Consider the following 23,723-nt stretch of genomic DNA (forward strand, 5'->3'; position numbering starts at 1 on the left):
TAATATAAAAAAATAAAATAAAAATGTAAAAAAAATGTTTAAAAAGTATAATTTTTGTTATAAACTAATTTGGATTTTTTTTTTCTACTAAAAAGATAACGGAATAAATTTTGGCAAAGATTTATGATGAAATATTATTTATTTTCAAAATTTTATAAAAAAACACTTTTTTTCAAACTTTTTGGACTTTTTCATTTACATAGCAAAAAAAATAAAAATCCCAGTGGTGAATAAATACCACCAAAATAAAGCTTTATCTGTTTCAAAAAAATGGTAAAAAATTAATTTGGGTACAGCGTTGCATGACCGCGTAATTGTCATTCAAAGCGTGATAGCGCTGAAAGCTGAAAATTGCCCTGGTCAGGAAGGGGGTAAAAGTGTCCGGTCTTGAAGTGGTTAAGGAATGGCCAGGCCTGTGATCAGGGCCTTGGTGTATGTTTCCCATGAGCCCCTGTACCTGCATCCTGTCTGCTTCCTGCCTGATCCTGATTCTGCTTTAATCCTGACTCTGCATGAACTCTGCCTGTCCTGACCTCGGCTATTCCTGACTACGCTTCCGCCTGCTCCTTGTACCTTGCCTGCCCGTTTGCTACCGACCCGGCCTGCCCGATTATGTTTAGTATTGTTCTTATTGTTATCTGTTGGAGGTTTGGTTGCACTGTGTTTATGTTTAGTCTTGCACTGCGTTTATGTATTGTTTAGTCTTTAATAAATTGTATTGTTTATACTATACCTGGAGCCTGTGTTTCCCTGTGTCAGTCCACACATCTCTGGTCATACCCGGATCCCTAACAACTGGTATATCAAAATAGTAGAAATATGGCAATAAAATGTTTAAAAAGCACGTGCAGCTGTAACAAAACAATGTGGCTGTGTCAGCCAATATCCAAGATGACCGCCGAACCTTCGTACTGCTCCGGCGGTGTGACGTCATGACGTACAGGACTCCTCCTTAATGCTTCACAAAAAGGAGGAGCCCTATACGTCGTGACGTCACCCCGCCGGAGCAGTAAATGGGCACCGTATACACTTGATTGTTTATTATTTATCCATTTGTGTCATTTTTTTAGCTCTGCACTTTTTATATCAATTCTTATCCTGACTGGGTTTTAGGATATCCTGCGTTGGTGCAATTGCTGCTGAATTTAATATTCATTTTATAGCCAGATTGATTAACTTCTGAGCGCTCGCTTTATGCACTTTTATTATTATTAATTTAAAATGGTTAATATGTAAGTTTCAAATACTCAACGATTTAATTCTGGTTGACAAAAGGAGCAGCAGGACATAATAAAAAGTATTTTCCTATAGAGGGATGGAGGTTTTCTTTCAACGTTTCAATGGAGATACGTTGTGCGGTCATTTTGAATTGAAACAATTCTTAGCGGCATTATTCTCTAAAACACGGATGGAATATCGGGAGTTTCCTTTCGTTGGCTCTCCGTACCCAATGCTTCTTCCCAATTCCTCCGCTGTAAGCTCCAGTAGCTCAAACTCCACCGAGAGAGGAAAGTGCAAAAAAAATGTCAGAGAATAAACCCTCCGCACAGGTCCCGTCTCCGCTTTCTTCTAATTAAAATATTAAATGGTAATTTATGTATTCCTGGTTTATCAAACGCACATGTTGAATGTTATTTGGCGGGCGTCGTGTTATTGCTGGACGGAGGAGACATGGATGGTGAGTGATCTCAGATGACCGGCAGGGAGCCTTTTACCATTCCGGCTGTTCACCTGGTATGACGGAGAACGGAGAGGGGAGTGTAAACATAGAAGTGGGCACAGAAGCCCTGCGGAACTCTGGACAGGATGAGGGAACACGGCTTGGGGGAGGGAGGGGGGATGGCGGCGCACCGTGTGGTTTTTGTGAAGCTGAATGCTAATCGGCCTGTATTGCAGAAATGGCGAGATGATCGATCGTATAAAATCCTACCGCCAGGAGAACGCATCCACACCAGATCTTTTGTGGTCGGGGAGTGCGATGTGAGTTCTCTGAGATCTAATATTTTCAAACTAACTATTTTCTTGTAGAATAGAATTTGGAAACATTACGTGGGATTAGCTACGCTTTTTACTGCTTTCCTGTGGTCATGGTGGACCAGTAAAGTCAAGGGGTGGGCAGGAGGGGCAGCTGCCCCGGGTACAGTGTTGCGGCTCACTGCATGCACACCGCAGATCAGTGGCTTCTGACAGAGGGACATGGCTGACTGCTACTGCTGGAACAACATACTCCAACAGGCCCACTCTCCACCCCGTCTGCCCACAGTGGACACAAAAAACCCACCAATCGCACACCAAACTACCTTTTAGCTGGCAGAAAGCAAGCAACTTTTGTTAATCGTTGAACTGGATAGACTTTTGTCTTTTTTCAGCCAGACTAATTATGTAACTGACTACACCTGTGCAGTGAACACTCATTGGTAACCATGTGCAGGCAGAGCAAGGGGGAAGGCAACGGGCACAGGGCTAAAAAAAACCCCCACCAATTGCACGCCAAACTACCTTTTAGCTGGCAGAAAGCAAGCAACTTTTTTGTTTTTTTGTTAATCGTTGACCTGGATGGACTTTTGTCTTTTTTCAGCCAGACTAATTATGTAACTGACTACACCTGTGCAGTGAACACTCATTGGTAACCATGTGCAGGCAGAGCAAGGGGGAAGACAACGGGCACAGAGCACAAAAAAACCCCACCAACTGCACGCCAAACTACCTTTTAGCTGACAGAAAGCAAGCAACATCTTTTTTTTGTTAAAGGTAGAACTAGATGGACTTTCGTCTTTTTTCAGCCAGACTAATTATGTAACTGACTACACCTGTGCAGTGAACACTCATTGGTAACCATGTACAGGCAGAGCAAGGGGGAAGACAACGGGCACGGGGCACTACACCCATTCCACGTCATGCATTATCAGCGGGGGAGGGGTGCAGTTGTGCATGCTTGCCCTGGGCACTGGATGAAGCGGTTGCGGTACTGATCACAGTCTTCATCAAGCCCTAACATAGGTCTCAGCCTCACCTTAACATGGCAAGGGACAATATTAGTGCATGCTACAATAGACGCAACGCAAGAATATTTATATCACAGGTCACGTTCGGTTAGCAGTGCTGGTTGGGAGGCTGTAAAAAATAGCAGTTGAGTCTCAATTTTACCACCCCTCAACCACGCAGCCTCATGTTAACATGGTCAGAGACCATGCTACTACATAAGTACATACTGCCATGGGTGCAGTGCAACAGTAATTATACCATCCTCTGGAACTCCCTGCCCCAACCCATCAGATTATCACCTACTCTCCTCTCCTTTAGGTGCACCCTGAAAACCCACCTCTTCAGGGAAGCCTACCCCACCCCCTGCTAACTTGCCGACCTCCTCCACTCTTCCTACCACCCCATCCCCCACAGCTATCTCCTCCTGTGCCACCATCCCCTCCCTCCTAGATTGTAAGCTTCAAGGAGCAGGGCCCTCGATCCCCTCATGTTTTGCATTGTATTGGTATTGTTCTGTCACATGTTCTGTCCCCCTTTGTAATGTACAGCGCTGAGCGAACTATCGGCGCTTTATAAATACTGTATAATAATAATAATAATAGTGGTGAAGAACATCCAACGCATTTCAGGAATAAGCCTCTCCCTTCTTCAGGGCTAACCTGCAGAAGATAACAAAAAGAAACATTAACACATAAAATATGGAAAAGTTTTATCTCATCTAGTGTTAAACATCTCCTCCAACCATCTGCTGATGAACAGATTACTTCATTACCTGATTGGTTAATATGTCATATACAATGGATCCTCCATTCAGTCTGCAAACATTGTTTCCTATCAAGGAGGCAGAAGAACACAGTTCAGAAAAATAATATTATAATAATAATAATAATTTCATGAAAAATAGATTTCAGGACCAATAAGTAGTGGATGTGTATGGATTGTTTTTGCAGAATACAGATAGTGTTTAGTGTCCTGTGGCCCCCGTAACACATTGTTGTTTTTTTTTTTTTTTTGGGGTAGACATTTCAACTTAATTTTGTATTGAAATAAATATGGCTATTCGCACATTTGAATTTTGGTACTCAGTGAAATAATTTGAATTTGTAGATGTCCTGTACTGTTTGATCCTCTTCTTCCAATAATTACTTAAAATAAATTTGCCCAGGCCATGTTTTCTTCTGACACATGTGGTAGCCTTAGTTCTTTAAGAAGCAGGACTTGCACCCTCATACATACACTTTATGTATTGGCCACCCCCTCCAAATCATGTGATTCAGGTGTTCCAATCCCCTCCATGGACACAGGGGTATACAATCAAGCCCCTAGGCATGCAGACTGCTTCTACAAACATTGGTGAAAGAATGGGTCGCTCTCAGGAGCTCAGTGACTCCAAGCGTGGTCCCGTGATAGGTTGTCACCTGTGCAATAAGTCCATCTGTGACATTTCCTGGCTACTAAATATTCCACGCTCAACTGTTAGTGGGATTATAACAAAGTGGAAGCAACTGGGAACAACAGCAAGTCAGCCACCAAGTGGTAGGCCACATCACATGACAGAGCGGGGTCATGAAGCGTACAGTGCGCAGAAGTCGCCAACTGTCTGCAGAGTCAATAGCTAAAGACCTCCAAACTTGGTGTGACCTTCAGATTAGCACAACAGTGCGAGAGAGCTTCATGGAATGGGTTTCCATGGCCGAGCAGCTGCATCCAAGCCTTCCATCACCAAGTGCAATGCAAAGCGTTGGATGCCGTGGTGTAAAGCATGCCGCCACTGGACTCTAGAGCAGTGGAGATGTGTTCTCTGGAGTGACCAATCACGCTTCCCTGTCTGGCAATCCAATGGACATGTCCGGGTTTGGTGGTTAGCAGGAGATCGGTACTTGCTTGACTGCATTGTGCCCATTGTAAAGTTTGGTGGAGGGGGGATTATGGTGTGGGGTTCTTTTACGGGGGTTGGGCTTGGCCCCCTAGTTCCAGTGAAGGGAACTATTCAGGCATCAGCATACCAAGACATTTTGGACAATTTAATGCTCCCAACTTTGTGGGAAGAGTTTGGGGATGTTCCCTTCCTGTTCCAACATGACTGCGCACCAGTGCACAAAGCAAGGTCCATAAAGACATGGAGGAGCCAGTTTGGGGTGGAGGAACTTGACTGTCCTGCACAGAGTCCTGACCTCAACCCCATAGAACACCTTTGGGATGAATTAGAGCGTAGACTGCGAGCCAGGCCTCCTCCCCCGACATCAGTGCCTGACCTGACAAATGTGCTTCTGGAAGAATGGTCCAACCTTCCCATAGACACCCTCCTAAACCTTGTGGACGGCCTTCCCAGAAGAGTTGAAGCCGTTATAGCTGCAAAGGGCGGGGCCAACTCAATATTGAACCCTACGGAATAGACTGGGGGGCCATTAAAGTTCATGTGCGGGGAAAGGGCGGGGCCAACTCAATATTAAACCCTACGGACTAAGACTAGGGGGCCATTAAAGTTCATGTGTGTGGAAAGGCAGACGGCCAAATACTTTTGACAATACAACCCCTGGCAAAAAGTATGGAATCACCACTCTTGGAAAATATTGATTCAATTGTTTAATTGTGTAGACAAAAAAACTAATCACAAACATGCCTCAAAACTATTTTCATTTAACATTCCAACCTTTTGGCTTTAAGAAACACCTACAAAATTAAAAAGAAAGAAAACTATAGTCAGTTGCAACTGTTTTTGCAGATCCAGCAGAGGGAGAAAAAAATGGAATCACTCGATTCTGAGGAAAATATTATGGAATCCCCATGTACTTTGCAGTTCTAAAACAAACATCTGCATCAGATTCCATCTGTTATTAGTCTGCAGTTAAATAAGAGTGCTTGCCCACCTTGGCGAGATGTTGCACCAAGCTGATTGACATGAATGATGGCTCCAACACCAGAGATGTCAGTTGAAGCAAAGGAGAGGAATATCAACATTTTTTGAAGAAAGTAAATCATCACGGAATGTTGCAAAAGACGTTGGTTGTTCTCAGTCAGCTGTGTCTAAAATCTGGACCAAGTACAAATCAAATAGGAAGGTTGAAAAAGGGAAGTGTACTGGTAGACCAAGGAAGACAGCAAAGCGTCAAGATAGAAAACCTAAAGCAATATGCTTTGAAAACAGAAAATGTGCAACAAAACAAATGAGGAGCAAATGGGCAGAAACTGAGTCAATGTCTGTGTCTGTCTACACAATTAAACAATTGAATGAACATTTTCCAAGAGTGGTGATTCCATACTTTTTTCCAGGGGTTGTACAGTGTACTTTTGGGCTTCCCTATCTGGTCAATTGACCAGTGGTCTTCTTCTTCATTAGTCAGTGGTGGGGGGTGATTTCCAGCATTTATTTATTTTATTTCAGATACTTATATAGCGCCATCAATTTACGCAGCACTTTACATATATATTGTACATTCACATCAGTCCCTAACCCTCAAGGGGTGTACAATCTAAGGTCCCTAACCCTCAAGGGGCGTACAATCTAAGGTCCCTAACCCTCAAGGGGCGTACAATCTAAGGTCCCTAACCCTCAAGGGGCGTACAATCTAAGGTCCCTAACCCTCAAGGGGTATACAATCTAAGGTCCCTAACCCTCAAGGGGCATACAATCTAAGGTCCCTAACCCTCAAGGGGCATACAATCTAAGGTCCCTAACCCTCAAGGGGCATACAATCTAAGGTCCCTAACCCTCAAGGGGCATACAATCTAAGGTCCCTAACCCTCAAGGGGCATACAATCTAAGGTCCCTAACCCTCAAGGGGCATACAATCTAAGGTCCCTAACCCTCAAGGGGTATACAATCTAAGGTCCCTAACCCTCAAGGGGCGTACAATCTAAGGTCCCTAACTCACATTCATACATACACATACTAGGGCCAATTTAGACAGGATCCAATTAATCTACCAGCATGTCTTTGGAGTGTGGGAGGAAGCTGGAGTACCTGGAGAAAACCCACACAGGCACAGGGAGAACATGCAAACTCCAGGCAGGTGGTGCCATGGTTGGGATTTGAACCATCGACCCTACTGCTGCCAGGCGGAAGTGCTAACCATTTGGCCACTGTGCTTCCTACAATCTACAACATTCCTTTAAAAAAAGAAAGTTATGCCGGCCATAGACGGTTCAAAAATTGGCCAATTTTCACACTGTTAGTACCCAGAGGAAACTCACACAGGCACAGGGAGAACATGCAAACTCCAGGCCAGGGGCAGACTGACCTTTTGAGCACTCAGGCACTGCCTGAGGGCCCAGGGTCAGTAGGGGGCCCCATGAGATGCTCCTGGTACCTTTCATTGGCTTTTTCATAATCTTTTTTGGGTGTGGGCAAGGACACAGGGGCCCCATGATCCCCTATTGCCTGGGGGCCCCATGAGTTGTCAGTCTTCCCTTGCTCCAGGCAGGTGGTGCCATGGCTGGGATTTGAACTAATGACCGTAGTGCTGCCAGGCGGAAGTGCTAACCATTGACTTATGACGTCAGCGGTGCTCTTTGCAGTATTGCAATGTGTGCCTAGGCCAACACAGTGATGCACGGTGCATGGTGTCTATGGTGCCCTGGGCTCACAGCAACCCACATGGATGGATGACAGTGCTGGAGAGAAGGTAAGTACTGCAGTAAAAGCGTTTTGTTTTGTTTTAGGCTACTTTTTAAATTTAAAATGTTAAAAATTCCTGTGCCTAGGGAAAAAAACTCATAAAAAAAATGAATAATCAGAGCAGCTAGCATGCTATGAGATCTCTATCACAGCATATAGTTATATAACAAATGTGCCTCGCTATAATTACACCCAAAAGTGAAAAAAAAGATAATATGAATACACAAAGTCTAATAATGATTTTATCTTCCTGTGCTATCATTGCTATCATTCCATGTGCTGACCATTTGGAAACCCGGGCACTGCCTGAGGGCCCGGGGTCAGTAGGGGGCCCCATGAGATGCCCCTGGTACCTTTTTCATAGGCTTTTTTGAGTTTGGGCAAGGACACAGGGGCCCCATGATCCCCTATTGCCCAGGGGCCCCATGAGTTGTCAGTCCGCCCCTGTGCACTATTCAGTGACAAAATATATATAAATAATAACTACAAAGCTGCTAACACCCAACCCTATACCTATAGGTGACAATAGTGTATATTGGTGTAGCACTAATATATAAATATTCATATAACCACATATAATAATGCAATAATAAAAAATGTGAAAACATTCATAAACTGTGACACATATAAAGTGATCTGATCCTCTCTGATTGGACCCAATTTTGTGAACACACCAAAAAAATGAACAAACAAACAACCCAAATCCCTAATTGGGATCAGTGGCTAGAAATCACTCACTTGGTATCAAAGAAAACAAGCTTTCAAACCACATGCTAGGGTGTAGTTTGCAAGGGTTTCGGGTGTTGCAAGATGGCGTCCATGCCGGAAGTGTGTCATCACGTACCTATCACGTGACTTCCTCAGGGCATGAGTCACTTTATATAGGAGATATATCCCTCTTTGTAGGGATTCACTTTCATGTGTCACTTGGTTTTTTTTTTTTTTTCTATGTAGGCTGAGTTCTAGCCAATGATCCCAATTAGGGATTTGGGTTGTTTGTTCATTTTTTTGTGTGTTCACTAAATTGCTACAATTATATATATTGGTGTAGCGCTAATATATAAATATTCATATAACCACATACAATAATAAAAAAATTAATAAACTGACACATATAAAGCGATCTGATCCTCTCTGGGATCTTAGAAGTGACAAGAAAAACGTGAAAACATGTGGTCCTGATTGGACCCAATTTAGTGAACACAACAAAAAAATTAACAAACAACCCAAATCCCTAATTGGGATCAGTGGCTAGAAATCACTCACTTGGTATCAAAGAAAACAAGCTTTCAAACCACATGCTATGGGTGTAGTTTGCAAGGGTTTCGGGTGTAGCAAGATGGCGTCCATGCAGGAAGTTCATCACCACGTACCTACGCGTTGCGTCCTGATTATTACGTTACTTCCTCAGGGCATGAGTCACTTTATATAGGAGATATATCCCTCTTTGTAGGGATTCACTTTCATGTGTCACTTGGTTTGTTTTGGTTTCTATGTAGGCTGAGTTCTAGCCAATGATCCCAATTAGGGATTTGGGTTGTTTGTTCATTTTTTTGTGTGTTCACTAAATTGCTACAATTATATATATTGGTGTAGCGCTAATATATAAATATTCATATAACCACATACAATAATAAAAAATTAATAAACTGACACATATAAAGCGATCTGATCCTCTCTGGGATCTTAGAAGTGACAAGAAAAACGTGAAAACATGTGGTCCTGATTGGACCCAATTTAGTGAACACAACAAAAAAATTAACAAACAACCCAAATCCCTAATTGGGATCAGTGGCTAGAAATCACTCACTTGGTATCAAAGAAAACAAGCTTTCAAACCACATGCTATGGGTGTAGTTTGCAAGGGTTTCGGGTGTAGCAAGATGGCGTCCATGCAGGAAGTGCATCACCACGTACCTACGCGTTGCGTCCTGATTATTACGTTACTTCCTCAGGGCATGAGTCACTTTATATAGGAGATATATCCCTCTTTGTAGGGATTCACTTTCATGTGTCACTTGGTTTGTTTTGGTTTCTATTTAGGCTGATTTCTAGCCAGTGATCCCAATTAGGGATTTGTGTTGTTTGTTTGTTAATTTTTTTTATGTGTTCACTAAATTGGGTCCAATCAGGACCACGTGTTTTGACATTTTTCTTGTCACTTATAATATCCCAGAGAGGATCAGATCACTTTATATGTGTCACAGTTTAATATTTTTTCACATTTTTTATTATTGTATGTGGTTATATGAATATTTATATATTAGCGCTACACCAATATATATAATTGTAGCAATTTAGTGAACACACAAAAAAATGAACAAACAAGCAACCCAAATAGAAAACAAAAAAAGAAGAAAAGAATAGTAAAACAGAACATAATAAAATAGAAAATAAAAGAATAGAATAAAATAGAACAGAAAATAAAGGAATAGAATACAAAAGAAGAGAATTGAAAAAAAAGAATAGAAAATAAAAGAATGGAATAGAACAGAAAATAAAAAAATAGAATAGATTAGAATAAAGTAAAATAGAACAAAGCTGCCTTTTGAAATTTGAATAGTGAAAAGAATAGAATAGAATAAAACAGAATAGATTAGAAAAAAATAAAGTAAAACAGAATAGAATACAAAATAAAAGAATAGAATAAAATAGAAGAGAAAATAAAGGGAAGAAAAGAATAGTAAAACAGAACAAAATAGAATATAAAATAAAATAAAATAGAAGAGAAAAAAAGGAATAGAATACAAAAGAAAATAGAAGAATAGAAGAAAATAGTATAGAAATTAAGGGAATTGAAAAGAAAATAATGGAATAGATCAGAACAGAAAATAAAAGAATAGAATAGATTAGAATAGAGTAAAATACATTATATAACCACCTTTCGAAGTTCGAATAGCAAAAAGAATAGAATAGAACAAAACAGAATAGATTAGAAAAGAATAAAGTAAAACAGAACAGAATAGAATAGAAAATAGAAGAATAGAATAAAATAAAAGAGAAAATAAAGAAATAGAATAGAAAAGAATAGAATCGAAAATAAAAGAATAGAATAAGATAGAAAATAAAATAATAGAATAAAATAGTATGGAAAATAAGGGCATTAAGAATAGAAATGAACAGAAAATAAAACATTAGAATTAAAAAAATAGAATTGATTAGATTAGAAGATAGCTGCCTTTCAAAATTCGAATTTCGAAAAGAATAGAATAGAATAATAAAGAAAAAACATAAAGGAATAAAACAGAATAGACTAGAATAAAAGAGAAAATAATAGAATAAAAAAAAAGAATAGAATAGAAAAAAACAATAGAATAAAATAAATTGAAATTGAAAGAATATACCCGTCTTCCGAAATTCAACTTTTGAATAGAATAAATTCAAATTAGAATGCTGATTCAATACTTTTCGATTCATCCAGATTGAATTCAATTCGACTAAATCAATTCGAACTGGAAAATGAAAGAACGAAAGCGAAACAGCAGGAGCAAATTGGATCGTTCTTTGCTGGGTTTTTACGCCTTCCTCTGGATCAACTGTGGGTATAGGATCAGGGGCGGACTGACCATTTGGAAACTCGGGCACTGTCCGAGGGCCCGGGGTCAGTAGGGGGCCCCATGAGATGCCCCTGGTACCTTTCATAGGCTTTTTTGAGTTTGGGAAAGGACACAGGGGCCCCATGATCCCCTATTGCCCGGGGGCCCCATGAGTTGTCAGTCCGCCCCTGTATAGGATTATAACTTTTGTTTTTTGGGGGTTTTTTTATGGTTGAACTGGATGGACTTTTGTCTTTTTTCAGCCAGACTAACTATGTAACTATGAAATGAAACAAATTCTGAAAACAAATGTAACAAATTGAAGTAAACAAAATGATTTAAATAAATCAAAATGAAACAAATGTTTCCATTCTGCATGTCTCGATTTTAACCAATTTTAATGAGAACTTGTTACAGTTCCAACACATACACGCAGTAACCTGCCGGCTCCTCCCTCCCTCCTCCCCCCACCCCCATCCTGGCATCACACGGGTTAACACCCCTCCGGAGAAGCGGGAGACTCTACTGCCCATCACATTGGCACTCCTTGTCACGGTCAGAAGATGCCATCGCTGTGACAGCTGTGGTTTGCCTTTCAGATTAGATAATGTTACTGGTTTCTGAAGTGGGCAAAAGTCAACTGTCTTATCAAAGTGCAACAGTCCCGTCCAAGTGACAGTTCTCCAGAACATTGTTATAAAGATTAACACAGAACACATACAAAGATGCCAATGGCTCTCACACTCCAAAACATGAACTTAAATTACATTTGCTTTGCTAAAGCCCTGTGTACAACTGCCATTTTTTTTTCATAAAATGTTTTTTAATCCTCTTTTGCTGCTGATTCCCCCCCCCCCCCCTTTCATCCAATCTTTAAGCAACTCCCTCCAGCATTATGCAGGCCATAGACGGGTCGTTTATCAGTCAAATTTTCGTCCGCACAAAAAATCGGCCGATAATCACGCCGTTAGTGGGGCCAGCTCGTCAGCCGTTTTTCGCAGATGTCCTCATTTATTTTTATCAGTCATGCTGGAAAATCCGCAAAAAACGGCCATTTTTCCTGGACATGGGTGGCAGCATCGGCAACAGGGCTGACCGATTTTTCATTTCTCGGCCGAAAAATCGGCCGATAAATGTCCCGTCTATGGTCTGCCTTTGCTCCCAGGAACGGCTTCCTGATGGTGACAATGGTGGGAGCATATTTGAGTTTTGACAATGGGGCCCCCTACTGACCCTGGGCCCTCGGGCAGTGCCCGGGTGCTCTAATGGTCAGTCCGCCCCTGGTTGTCACCTCATTACAGGAAGTACTTGAACAAGGATCCTTATGGCAGGATCAACAGATATTCTTCAAACTATTTAATGATGACAATGGTGGACCATATTGTTGGCACGGCCACTTATATTCTCCATAGAGGTACATGTGATCGGATGAAAACACGGATTGACAACTTTTGCACGGTGACAACGGTGGGTAAAATCGGAGTTTGTTGAGACTTATAGTCTCCATCGAGAACACAGGAACCCAACTGGGAGACAGTTGTCATTTCATTACAGGAAGTACTTGAACAAGAACCCTTATGGCAGGATCACCAGATATTCTCCAAACTATTTAATGACGACAATGGTGGACCATATTGTTGGCTCGGCCACTTATATTCTCCATAGAGGTACATGTGACCAGATGAAAACATGGATTGACAACTTTTGAATGGTGACTATGGTGTTCCAGATCTGAGTTTGTTGGCATAGGCACTTATAGTCTCCATCAAGAACACGCGAACCCAACTGGGAGACAGTTGTCATCTCATTACAGGAAGTACTTGAACAAGGACCCTTATAGCAGGATCAACAGATATTCTTCATACTATTTAATGATGACAATGGTGGACCATATTGTTTTCACGGCCACTTATATTCTCCATAGAGGTACATGTGACCGGATGAAAACACGGATTGACAGCTTTTGCATGGTGACTACGGTGGGCCAAATTGGAGTTTGTTGAGACTTATAGTCTCCATCGAGAACACAGGAACCCAACTGGGAGACAGTTGTCATCTCATTACAGGAAGTACTTGAACAAGGACCCTTATGGCAGGATCAACAGATATTCTTCAAACTATTTAATGATGACAATGGTGGACCATATTGTTGGCACGGCCACTTATATTCTCCATAGAGGTACATGTGATCGGATGAAAACACGGATTGACAACTTTTGAATGGTGACAACGGTGGTCCAGATCGGAGTTTGTTGGCATAGCCACTTATAGTCTCCATCAAGAACATGTGAACCCAAGTGGGAGACAGTTGTCATCTCATTACAGGAAGTACTTGAACAAGGACCCTTATGGCAGGATCAACAGATATTCTTCATACTATTTAATGATGACAATGGAGGACCATATTGTTGGCACGGCCACTTATAGTCTCCATAGAGGTATATGTGACCGGATGAAAACACAGATTGACAACTTTTGCATGGTGACTACGGTGGGCCAAATTGGAATTTGTTGGCAAAGCCACTTATAGTCTCCATCAAGAACACGGAAACCCAACTGGGAGACAGTTGTCACCAGGGAAGGACTGACAGCTCATGGGGCCCCCGGGCAATAGGGGATCATGGAGCCCCTGTGTCCTTGACCACACTCAAAGCACACCCAAAAAAGCCTATAAAAAGGTACCAGGGGCATTTCATGGGGCCTCCTACTGACCCTGGGCCCTCGGGCAGTGCCCGAGTGCTCTAATGGTCAGTCCGCCCCTGGCTGTCACATCATTACAGGAAGTACTTGAACAAGGATCCTTATGGCAGGATCAACAGATATTCTTCAAACTATTTAATGATGACAATGGTGGACCATATTGTTGGCATGACCACTTATATTCTCCATAGAGGTACATGTGATCAGATGAAAACACGGATTGACAGCTTTTGAATGGTGACAACAGTGGTCCAGATCTGAGTTTGTTGGCATAGCCACTTATAGTCTCCATCAAAAACATGTGAACCCAACTGGGAGACAGTTGTCCTCTCATTACAGGAAGTACTTGAACAAGGAACAAGGTTCTTTATACTATTTAATGATGACAATGGTGGACCATATTGTTGGCACGGCCACTTATAGTGTCCATAGAGGTACATGTGATCAGATGAAAACACGGATTGACAACTTTTGAATGGTGACTACGGTGTTCCAGATCTGAGTTTGTTGGCATAGGCACTTATAGTCTCCATCAAGAACACGCGAACCCAACTGGGAGACAGTTGTCATCTCATTACAGGAAGTACTTGAACAAGGACCCTTATAGCAGGATCAACAGATATTCTTCATACTATTTAATGATGACAATGGTGGACTATATTGTTTTCACGGCCACTTATATTCTCCATAGAGGTACATGTGACCGGATGAAAACACGGATTGACAGCTTTTGCATGGTGACTACGGTGGGCCAAATTGGAGTTTGTTGAGACTTATAGTCTCCATCGAGAACACAGGAACCCAACTGGGAGACAGTTGTCATCTCATTACAGGAAGTACTTGAACAAGGACCCTTATGGCAGGATCAACAGATATTCTTCAAACTATTTAATGATGACAATGGTGGACCATATTGTTGGCACGGCCACTTATATTCTCCATAGAGGTACATGTGATCGGATGAAAACACGGATTGACAACTTTTGAATGGTGACAACGGTGGTCCAGATCGGAGTTTGTTGGCATAGCCACTTATAGTCTCCATCAAGAACATGTGAACCCAAGTGGGAGACAGTTGTCATCTCATTACAGGAAGTACTTGAACAAGGACCCTTATGGCAGGATCAACAGATATTCTTCATGCTATTTAATGATGACAATGGAGGACCATATTGTTGGCACGGCCACTTATAGTCTCCATAGAGGTATATGTGACCGGATGAAAACACAGATTGACAACTTTTGCATGGTGACTACGGTGGGCCAAATTGGAATTTGTTGGCAAAGCCACTTATAGTCTCCATCAAGAACACGGAAACCCAACTGGGAGACAGTTGTCACCAGGGAAGGACTGACAGCTCATGGGGCCCCCGGGCAATAGGGGATCATGGAGCCCCTGTGTCCTTGACCACACTCAAAGCACACCCAAAAAAGCCTATAAAAAGGTACCAGGGGCATTTCATGGGGCCTCCTACTGACCCTGGGCCCTCGGGCAGTGCCCGAGTGCTCTAATGGTCAGTCCGCCCCTGGCTGTCACATCATTACAGGAAGTACTTGAACAAGGATCCTTATGGCAGGATCAACAGATATTCTTCAAACTATTTAATGATGACAATGGTGGACCATATTGTTGGCATGACCACTTATATTCTCCATAGAGGTACATGTGATCAGATGAAAACACGGATTGACAGCTTTTGAATGGTGACAACAGTGGTCCAGATCTGAGTTTGTTGGCATAGCCACTTATAGTCTCCATCAAAAACATGTGAACCCAACTGGGAGACAGTTGTCCTCTCATTACAGGAAGTACTTGAACAAGGAACAAGGTTCTTTATACTATTTAATGATGACAATGGTGGACCATATTGTTGGCACGGCCACTTATAGTGTCCATAGAGGTACATGTGATCAGATGAAAACACGGATTGACAACTTTTGCATGGTGACAACGGTGGGCCAAATTGGAGTTTGTTGAGATTTATAGTCTCCATCGAGAACACAGGAACCCAACTGAGAGACAGTTGTCATCTCATTACAGGAAGTACTTGAACAAGAACCCTTATGGCAGGATCAACAGATATTCTTCAAACTATTTAATGATGACAATGGTGGACCATATTGTTGGCACGGCCACTTATAGTATCCATAGAGGTACATGTGACCAGATGAAAACACGGATTGACAACTTTTGAATGGTGACTACGGTGGTCCAGATCTGATTGGGTGACAACACAGCAACCCAGTTGAGAGACAGTTGTCACCCCTTAACAGGCATTACTTGAACAAGGACCCATAAGCCCCATACACGTGATGAGAATATCAGAGGAATGATCGTCCATTTTTTTTTTTTTTGTATGCTAGTCTCAGAAAGTGAAGAGGTTACGAAAATTCTTGTACGACAGAATAAAATTTGGAAGTGATGCATTGTATTGTATTTGTATTGTATTTGTATTGTATTTTTGGCCAAAAACTGGACTAATTAAATGAAAATCGTACGCTCTGGTATTGTACGAGAAAAATTTTCGTGCTTGTCCATTCAAATAATTTCGGACAAAAGCTGTGTACTAGCGATCAAATTATCATACGATCGCTTCAAAAGCGGTATTTTTCGTACAATTTACTGATCTTGTGTACGAGGCTTAAAGCCGGCCATAAGCGGGTCGAATTCTGAAAGAATTTTCTTTAGAAAATCTTTTCTAAGAATTTTTGTTCGAATTTCACACCATTAGTGGGTCACAAAAACGGCAGATTTTCGTGTGACCATTGAATCTGAGTGGTTGAGCATGTTGGAAATTTTGTTGAAAAACGAACAACTTTGGAAACAATAACAGGAGAATCGTGCAAGAAATATAATCGAAAAAGAAATTAGTGTGAGCCGTGTCCTGGAAAGAAAAGAAAATTCTTGGCCACGAAGATTCTTTTCTGTAGCAACACGAGGTGAAGTTGAAGGCTTGGTTGGTTGAATTTCAAAATCAATGGTGGCGCCATCGGATTACAAAACGCACAAAATTTCTGATTTTCTAAAGAAAATTTGTTCGGAATTCGACCCGTGTATGGCCTGCATTAGGGCAGGATCACCAGGTGTTCCTTAACCATTTGCCGCCCGGCCTATAGCCGTTTGGCGGCCGCAAAAATGCTTTAGCTTTCCTGGGTGTACGCCATTTGGTGTCCTCCCGCACATGCGCAGTTCGCGCGGTTGCAAAGCAGCGCAGCAGCGCGATCTGTCACCGGCCGTGTACCTCGGACACGGCCGATGACAGATCTGAGTACCGACCCCCGTTGCCGGTACCATGTGACCTGCTGTGACCAATCACAGCAGGTCACATGACAGTTGTATACAATGGATGGCTTTATTCATGCCATCCATTGTATACTAGTGTCTAGCTGTGAATGGTCACAGCAGGTCACATGCACATGTCATGTGATTAGCTGTGGCCAAATCACAGCTAAGCACAAAAAAAACCCCCCCAAAAAAAACCTGAATGAATCGATGTCATTCAGGTAAATGCTTGCTTATAGCAAAATAATTCTTTGCTATAAGCAAATTGTGTAAAAAAAAATAAAATAAAATACTGATCACTTCCCCAAAGTAGTACAATGTTACTATGGTAACATTGTACTACTTTGGTCATAGTAAAATATGAAAAAAAAGTCTTTAAAAAAATTAAAAAATGTAATAAAAAATTAAAAATAATAAAAAAATGAAAAAAAATAAAACAAAAATATATATATATTTTTTTCATACTGTCACCAGTCAGTGTCCCTGTTCACCGCCATGCCAGTTATATGATGATGCTGTACTGCACTGGTGACAGTATATAAAAAAAAAAATAGTGAAAATAATTTTTTTAATTTTTTAATTTTCCGAAAAATTATGACAAAAAAAATACAACTTCAAAAAACTCGCCATTCCTCTTATGAAGTACGTCGGACTGTCTGCTCTGCAAAAAGGGGTCATTTGGGGATATCTGTACTGTTCTGACATTTGGGGGATATCTGTACTGTTCTGACATTCTTGGACCTCAAGAAATTAGATTGGCTGTCAGTACTTCAGGATTGATCAATAATCAGATCTATACCATAGTTTGTGAACTCTATAACTTTCCTACAAACTAATTAATACATCCTAATTTGGGTTATTTTCACCAAAGACATGTAGCAGAATACATCTCGGCCTAAATTTATGAAGAACAATTATTTATTTGCAAACTTTTATAACAGAAACAAAGAAAAACATGGGTTTTTTTCAAAATTTTTGGTCTTTTTTTGTTAATTTAGCAAAAAATAAAAACTCCAGCGGTGATTAAATACCACCAAAAGAAAGCTCTAGTTGTGTGAAGAAAATGATAAAATGTTAGTTTGGGTACAATGTTGTATGACCGCGCAATTGTCATTCAAAATGTGAGAGCGCTGAAACGTGAAAAATGGCCTGGGCAGGGAGGGGGTAAAATTGCCCGGTATTGAAATGGTTAAATTAAATTTGAAGGTATAAAAAAGATTGACAGCTTGTGAATGGTAACAATTGGGGACCATATTTGAGGTAGTTGGTACAGCCACTTGGAATCTCCGTACATGTCTCTGCAGGGTGACAACACCGGAACCCACTTGGGAGACAGTTGTCACCCCGTAACAAGAAGTACTTGAACAAGGACCCTTATAGCAGGGTCTACAGGTATTTCTTAAATTAAATATGCAGAATTTTCAAAAGATTGACAACATAAAAATGACATTACTTGGTAAAGATTATATGAGATTTAGGCGATTGGGTTAGGATCTACTTTAATCTGTTACAGGAAGTTGTACATATTTTCAAAGTGGATTTATCATTTAAATGAACTCTTTATATGATATATAAAAAACACTTCAAGAAACACTTTGTGCCGCCTTTATAGGAGTTGCAATAATAACAAAATCCACTGCTAAGGATTTAAAGGTTTTAATGACACTTTATAACTATTAAGGTAATCCCGAAAGTGCTGGAATAGACTAAGCAAATCTGGAAATTCGGAGGGAGTTTTTTTTTTTTTACATAATTGGCTGTAAGCACTCGGTCTTGGATATATTAGATCCCCCCAAGGGACATAAGTATCAAAAAGGTGACTAAAATTGGCCATACACAGTTAGATTTTTGTTTGAATGTTAATGACAAATCAGTAGGATTTGATGCTTTTTTATGTTTCGCAGGGTTTTTTTTTTTTTGGAAAGTATGACAGTTCTGTTCCTGTAGAGTTAGTTTGATGCGACTTTGATGTGACTTTACATTCTCTGGCGCTCAGGTAGCGTCAAAATCACATCAAAGGCACATCAAAGTAGTTCAGGAACCTATATGTGTCCAAAGCCGCATGTTAGGGTTAAATGTTAAGGATAAGGGGTAGGGTTAGGGATAAATGCTAGGGTTAGGGTTATGAGCTAGGCTTAGGGTTAAATGTTAGGGTTAGGGTTAAATGTTACGGTTAGGGTTAAATGTTAGGGTTAAATGTTAGGGTTAGGGTTAAATGTTAGGGTTAAATGTTAGGGTTAGGTCTAAGAGCTCGGGTTTTGGTTAAATGTTAGTGTTAAGGGCTATGGTTAGAGTTAAGGATTAGGGTTAAATGTTAGGGTTAAATGTTAGAGTTATGAGCTAGGGTTAGGGTTAAATGTTAGGGTTAGGGTTAATGGCTAAGGTTAGGGTTAAATGTTAGGGTTATGAGCTAGGGTTAAAGTTAAATGTTAGGGTTAGGGTTATGAGCTAGGGTTAGGGTTAAATATTAGTGTTAAGGGCTATGGTTAGATATAAGGATTAGTGTTAAATGTTAGGGTTAAGGGGTAGGGTTTTGGTTAAATGTTAGGGTGAGGGATAAAGGCTAGGGTCAGGACTAAATTTAAGGGTTAGGTCTACGATCTAGGGTTAGGGCTAAATGTTAGGGTTAAGGGGTAGGGTTTTGGTTGCATGTTAAGGTTATGAGCTAGGGCTAGGGTTAAGGACTAGGATTACGGTTAAATGTTAGGGTTGGGGTTAGGGTGAAATGTTGGGGTTAGGGTTGGGGTTAGGGTTAAATGTTAGGGTTAGGGTTAAATGGTCGGTTTAGGGTTAGTGTTAGATGTTAGGTTTAGGGTTAAATGTTAGGGTTAAATGTTAGGGTTATGGTTAAATGTTAGGGTTGGGGATAGGGTTAGATGTTAGGTTTAGGGTTAAATGTTAGGGTTAAATGTTAGGGTTATGGTTAAATGTTAGGGTTAAATGTTAGGGTTGGGGTTATGGTTAAATGCTGGGGTTAGGGTTAAATGTTAGGTTTAGGGTTAGCGTTAAACGTTAGGGTTGGGGTTAGGGTTAAATGTTAGGGTTGGGGTTAGCGGTAAACATTAGGGTTGGGGTTAGGGTTAGGGTTAAATGTTAGGGTTAGGGTTAAATGTTAGGTTTAGGGTTAGGTTTAGGGTTGGGGTTAGGGTTAGGGTTAAATGTTAGGGTTGGGGTTAGGGTTAGGGTTAAATGTTAGGGTTGGGGTTAGGGTTAAATGTTAGGGTTGGGGTTAGGGTTAGGGTTAAATGTTAGGGTTGGGGTTAGGGTTAGGGTTAAATGTTAGGGTTGGGGTTAGGGTTAAATGTTAGGGTTGGGGTTAGGGTTAAATGTTAGGGTAGGGGTTAGTGTTAGGGTTGGGGTTAGGGTTAGGGTTGGGGTTAGGGTTAGGGTTGGGGTTAGGGTTAGGGTTAAATGTTAGGGTTGGGGTTAGGTTTAGGGTTGGGGTTAGGGTTAAATGTTAGGGTTGGGGTTAGGGTTAGGGTTAAATGTTAGGGTAGGGGTTAGGGTTGGGGTTATGGTTAGGGTTAAATGTTAGGGTTGGGTTAGGGTTAGGGTTGGGGTTAGGGTTAGGGTTAAATGTTAGGGTTGGGTTAGGGTTAAATGTTGGGGTTCGGGTAGGCCGTAACCCTAACCCTAACATTTAACCCTAACTCTAGCTTTTATTCCTAACTCTGAGCCAGGACATTGGATACATAAAGGTTCCTGCACTACTTTGAGGCGACTTTGATGCTACCTGACTGCCAGAGAGTTTAAAGTTGCATCAAAGTCACACTACATACACAGAACTGTCATACTTTGGTATTAGTAAAGAAAAAAAAAAGAAAAAAAAGAAGCAAAATACAAAACACATTAAAAATGCAACACTTGTGTTGTGCAGGCACACGCAAAATGCAATCTGCTGCGGGGAAAAAGTTCCTGACCCTTTACAAAAAATATACCGACTCAAAACACACGTTTGAACTAGATCCATAGGAAACCATGTTAAATGGACTGTAGTGCGATTCGGCAAAATGCACTAAAAACGCATTGGTGTGAACCCGAGGTAAATGTGTCTAGATTTGTATAATAGGCCACTAAAATCTATTTATTTCAGGTACTTATATAGCGCCGTCAGTTTACGCAGCACTTTACATATATATTGTACATTCACATCAGTCCCTAACCCTCAAGGGGCGTACAATGTAAGGTCCCTAACCCTCAAGGGGCGTACAATGTAAGGTCCCTAACTCACATTCATACATACACATACTAGGGACAATTTAGAGAGGAGCCAATAAACCTACCAGCATGTCTTTGGAGTGTGGGAGGAAACCGGAGTACCCGGAGGAAACCCACGCATGCTCAGGGAGAACATGCAAACTATAGGCAGGTGGTATATTTACCTATTATTATTTATTTACAGATACTTCTATAGTGCAGTCAATTTGCGTAGCACTTTATATATATATTTATTATTATTATTATTATTATTATACAGGATTTATGGCGCCAACAGTTTGCTCAGCGCTTTACAATATAACGGGTGACAATACAGTTCAATACAAGAGGGTTAGGAGCGGGGGCGGACTGACAACTCATGGGGCCCCCAAGCAATAGGGGATCATGGAGCCCCTGTGTCCTTGCCCAAACTCAAAAAAGCCTATGAAAAAGGTACCAGGGGCATCTCATGGGGCCCCCTACTGACCTACAGTGTCCGAGTTTCCAAATGGTCAGTCCACCCCTGGTTAGGAGGGCCCTGCTCCTTGGAGCTTACAATCTAGGATATAATGAACATTCACATCAGTCCCTAACCCTCAAGGGGTGTACAATCTAAGGTCCCTAACCCTCAAGGGGAGTACAATCTAAGGTCCCTAACCCTCAAGGGGTGTACAATCTAAGGTCCCTAACTCACATTCATACATACACATACTAGGGCCAATTTGGACAGGAGCCAATTCACCTACCAGCATGTCTTTGGAGTGTAGGAGGAAACCAGAGTACCTGGAGGAAACCCACACAGGCAGAACATGCAAACTCCCGGCAGGTGGTGCTGTGGTTGGGATTTGAACCGATGACCCTAGTACTGCCAGGTGGAAGTTCTAACCACTTAGCCACTGTGCTGCCCACAATCTACAACATTCCTTTAAAAAAAAAAAAAAAAAAGTTAGAAAGAGCAAAAGTAAAAAGTAAAAAATAAAAGTAAGCTATGCCACTTGTTGCCATGTGCTGATGTATTGTTTTTTTTTTTTTTAATTTAAATTTTTTTTTTCAGAAGTAGCGAAAGCTTACAAAAGCCACCGATTCCTGGTCACTGGTATGCTGAGGTTGTGGCCGGCAGATGCTGGTCCTGAGGTTCACCTGCTCTGGAGGATTAAGGTCTTATCCTAACCTCAGACACAGCTAGATTATTCTCCATGACAGTGGAACGAGCCAGCTCCCCGCCGCTATGTTACTCTATCTCCCCCAAGGGCAGAGCCAAGCTTCTCCGACTTATTGTAACAGCAGGTCTGAAGGTACAAGCCACTGTTGTTCAATTAGGGGAATAAGTGCTGATTTACACGAAGCTAAATGGCCTACTGAAAACACAATGTAACCGTAGACCGGGGCTGTGCGTCTGCACATTGGTCACAATTAAATGCTTTTGGTAATCATCTCCCTTAACATACATGCAAACTCCATGCGTGACAATAAAGAGGTCGTAAACCCAAAAGCAAACAATTCTTATAGTGTGACTTACCAATTCTTAGATGTGATGGCTGCGTTAGTTTTCATTTTAAGGTATTCTTTCTTTTATTTTCACCTGGAGATCCTGCCAGCAAGTCTGATGACTGCGTTCGTTTTCATTTTAGGGGTTCCTTTCTTTTATTTTTACCTGGCGATCCTGCCAGTAAGTCTGTTGTTTTTCAACAGAAATAGCTCTCCTGCAGATGTAGCAGTTACAGGGTTGAGACAAACCATGTACCACAAACAGGGTGCTTACAAAAATCAACTTTCATTTATGTAAAACCTTTAGATGTGATGGTTGCGTTAGTTTTCATTTTATGGTATTCTCTCTTTTATTTTCACCTGGCGATCCTGCCGGTAAGTCTGTTGTCTTTCAACAGAACTAGCTCTCCTACAGACATAGCAGTTAGAGGGATAAGACAAACCATTTACCACAAACAGGGTGCTTACACAAATCAACTTTCATATATGTAAACCCTTTAGATGTGATGGCTGCATTAGTTTTCATTTTAGAGGCTTCTTTTTTTTATTTTCACCTGGCGATCCTGCCAGCAAGTCTGATGGCTGCACTAGTTTTCATTTTAGAGGTGTCTTTCTTTTATTTTCATCTGGTGATTCCTGCCAGTAAGTCTGTTGTTTTTCAACAGAACTAGCTCTCCTGAAGATGTAGCAGTTAAAGGGTTGAGAAAAATCAACTTTAATTTATGGAAAATCTTTAGATGTGATGGCTGCGTTAGTTTTCATTTTAGGGGTGTCTTTCTTTTATTTTCACCTGGCGATCCTGCCAGTAAGTCTGTTGTTTTTCAACAGAAATAGCTCTCCTGCAGATGTAGCAGTTACAGGGTTGAGACAAACCATTTACCACAAACAGGGTGCTTACAAATATCAACTTTCGTTT

Source organism: Staurois parvus, unplaced genomic scaffold, assembly GCF_062004578.1.
Source record: "Staurois parvus isolate SC_StPar_1 unplaced genomic scaffold, SC_StPar_1.0 ptg000290l, whole genome shotgun sequence".
NCBI classification, from domain to species: domain Eukaryota; kingdom Metazoa; phylum Chordata; class Amphibia; order Anura; family Ranidae; genus Staurois; species Staurois parvus.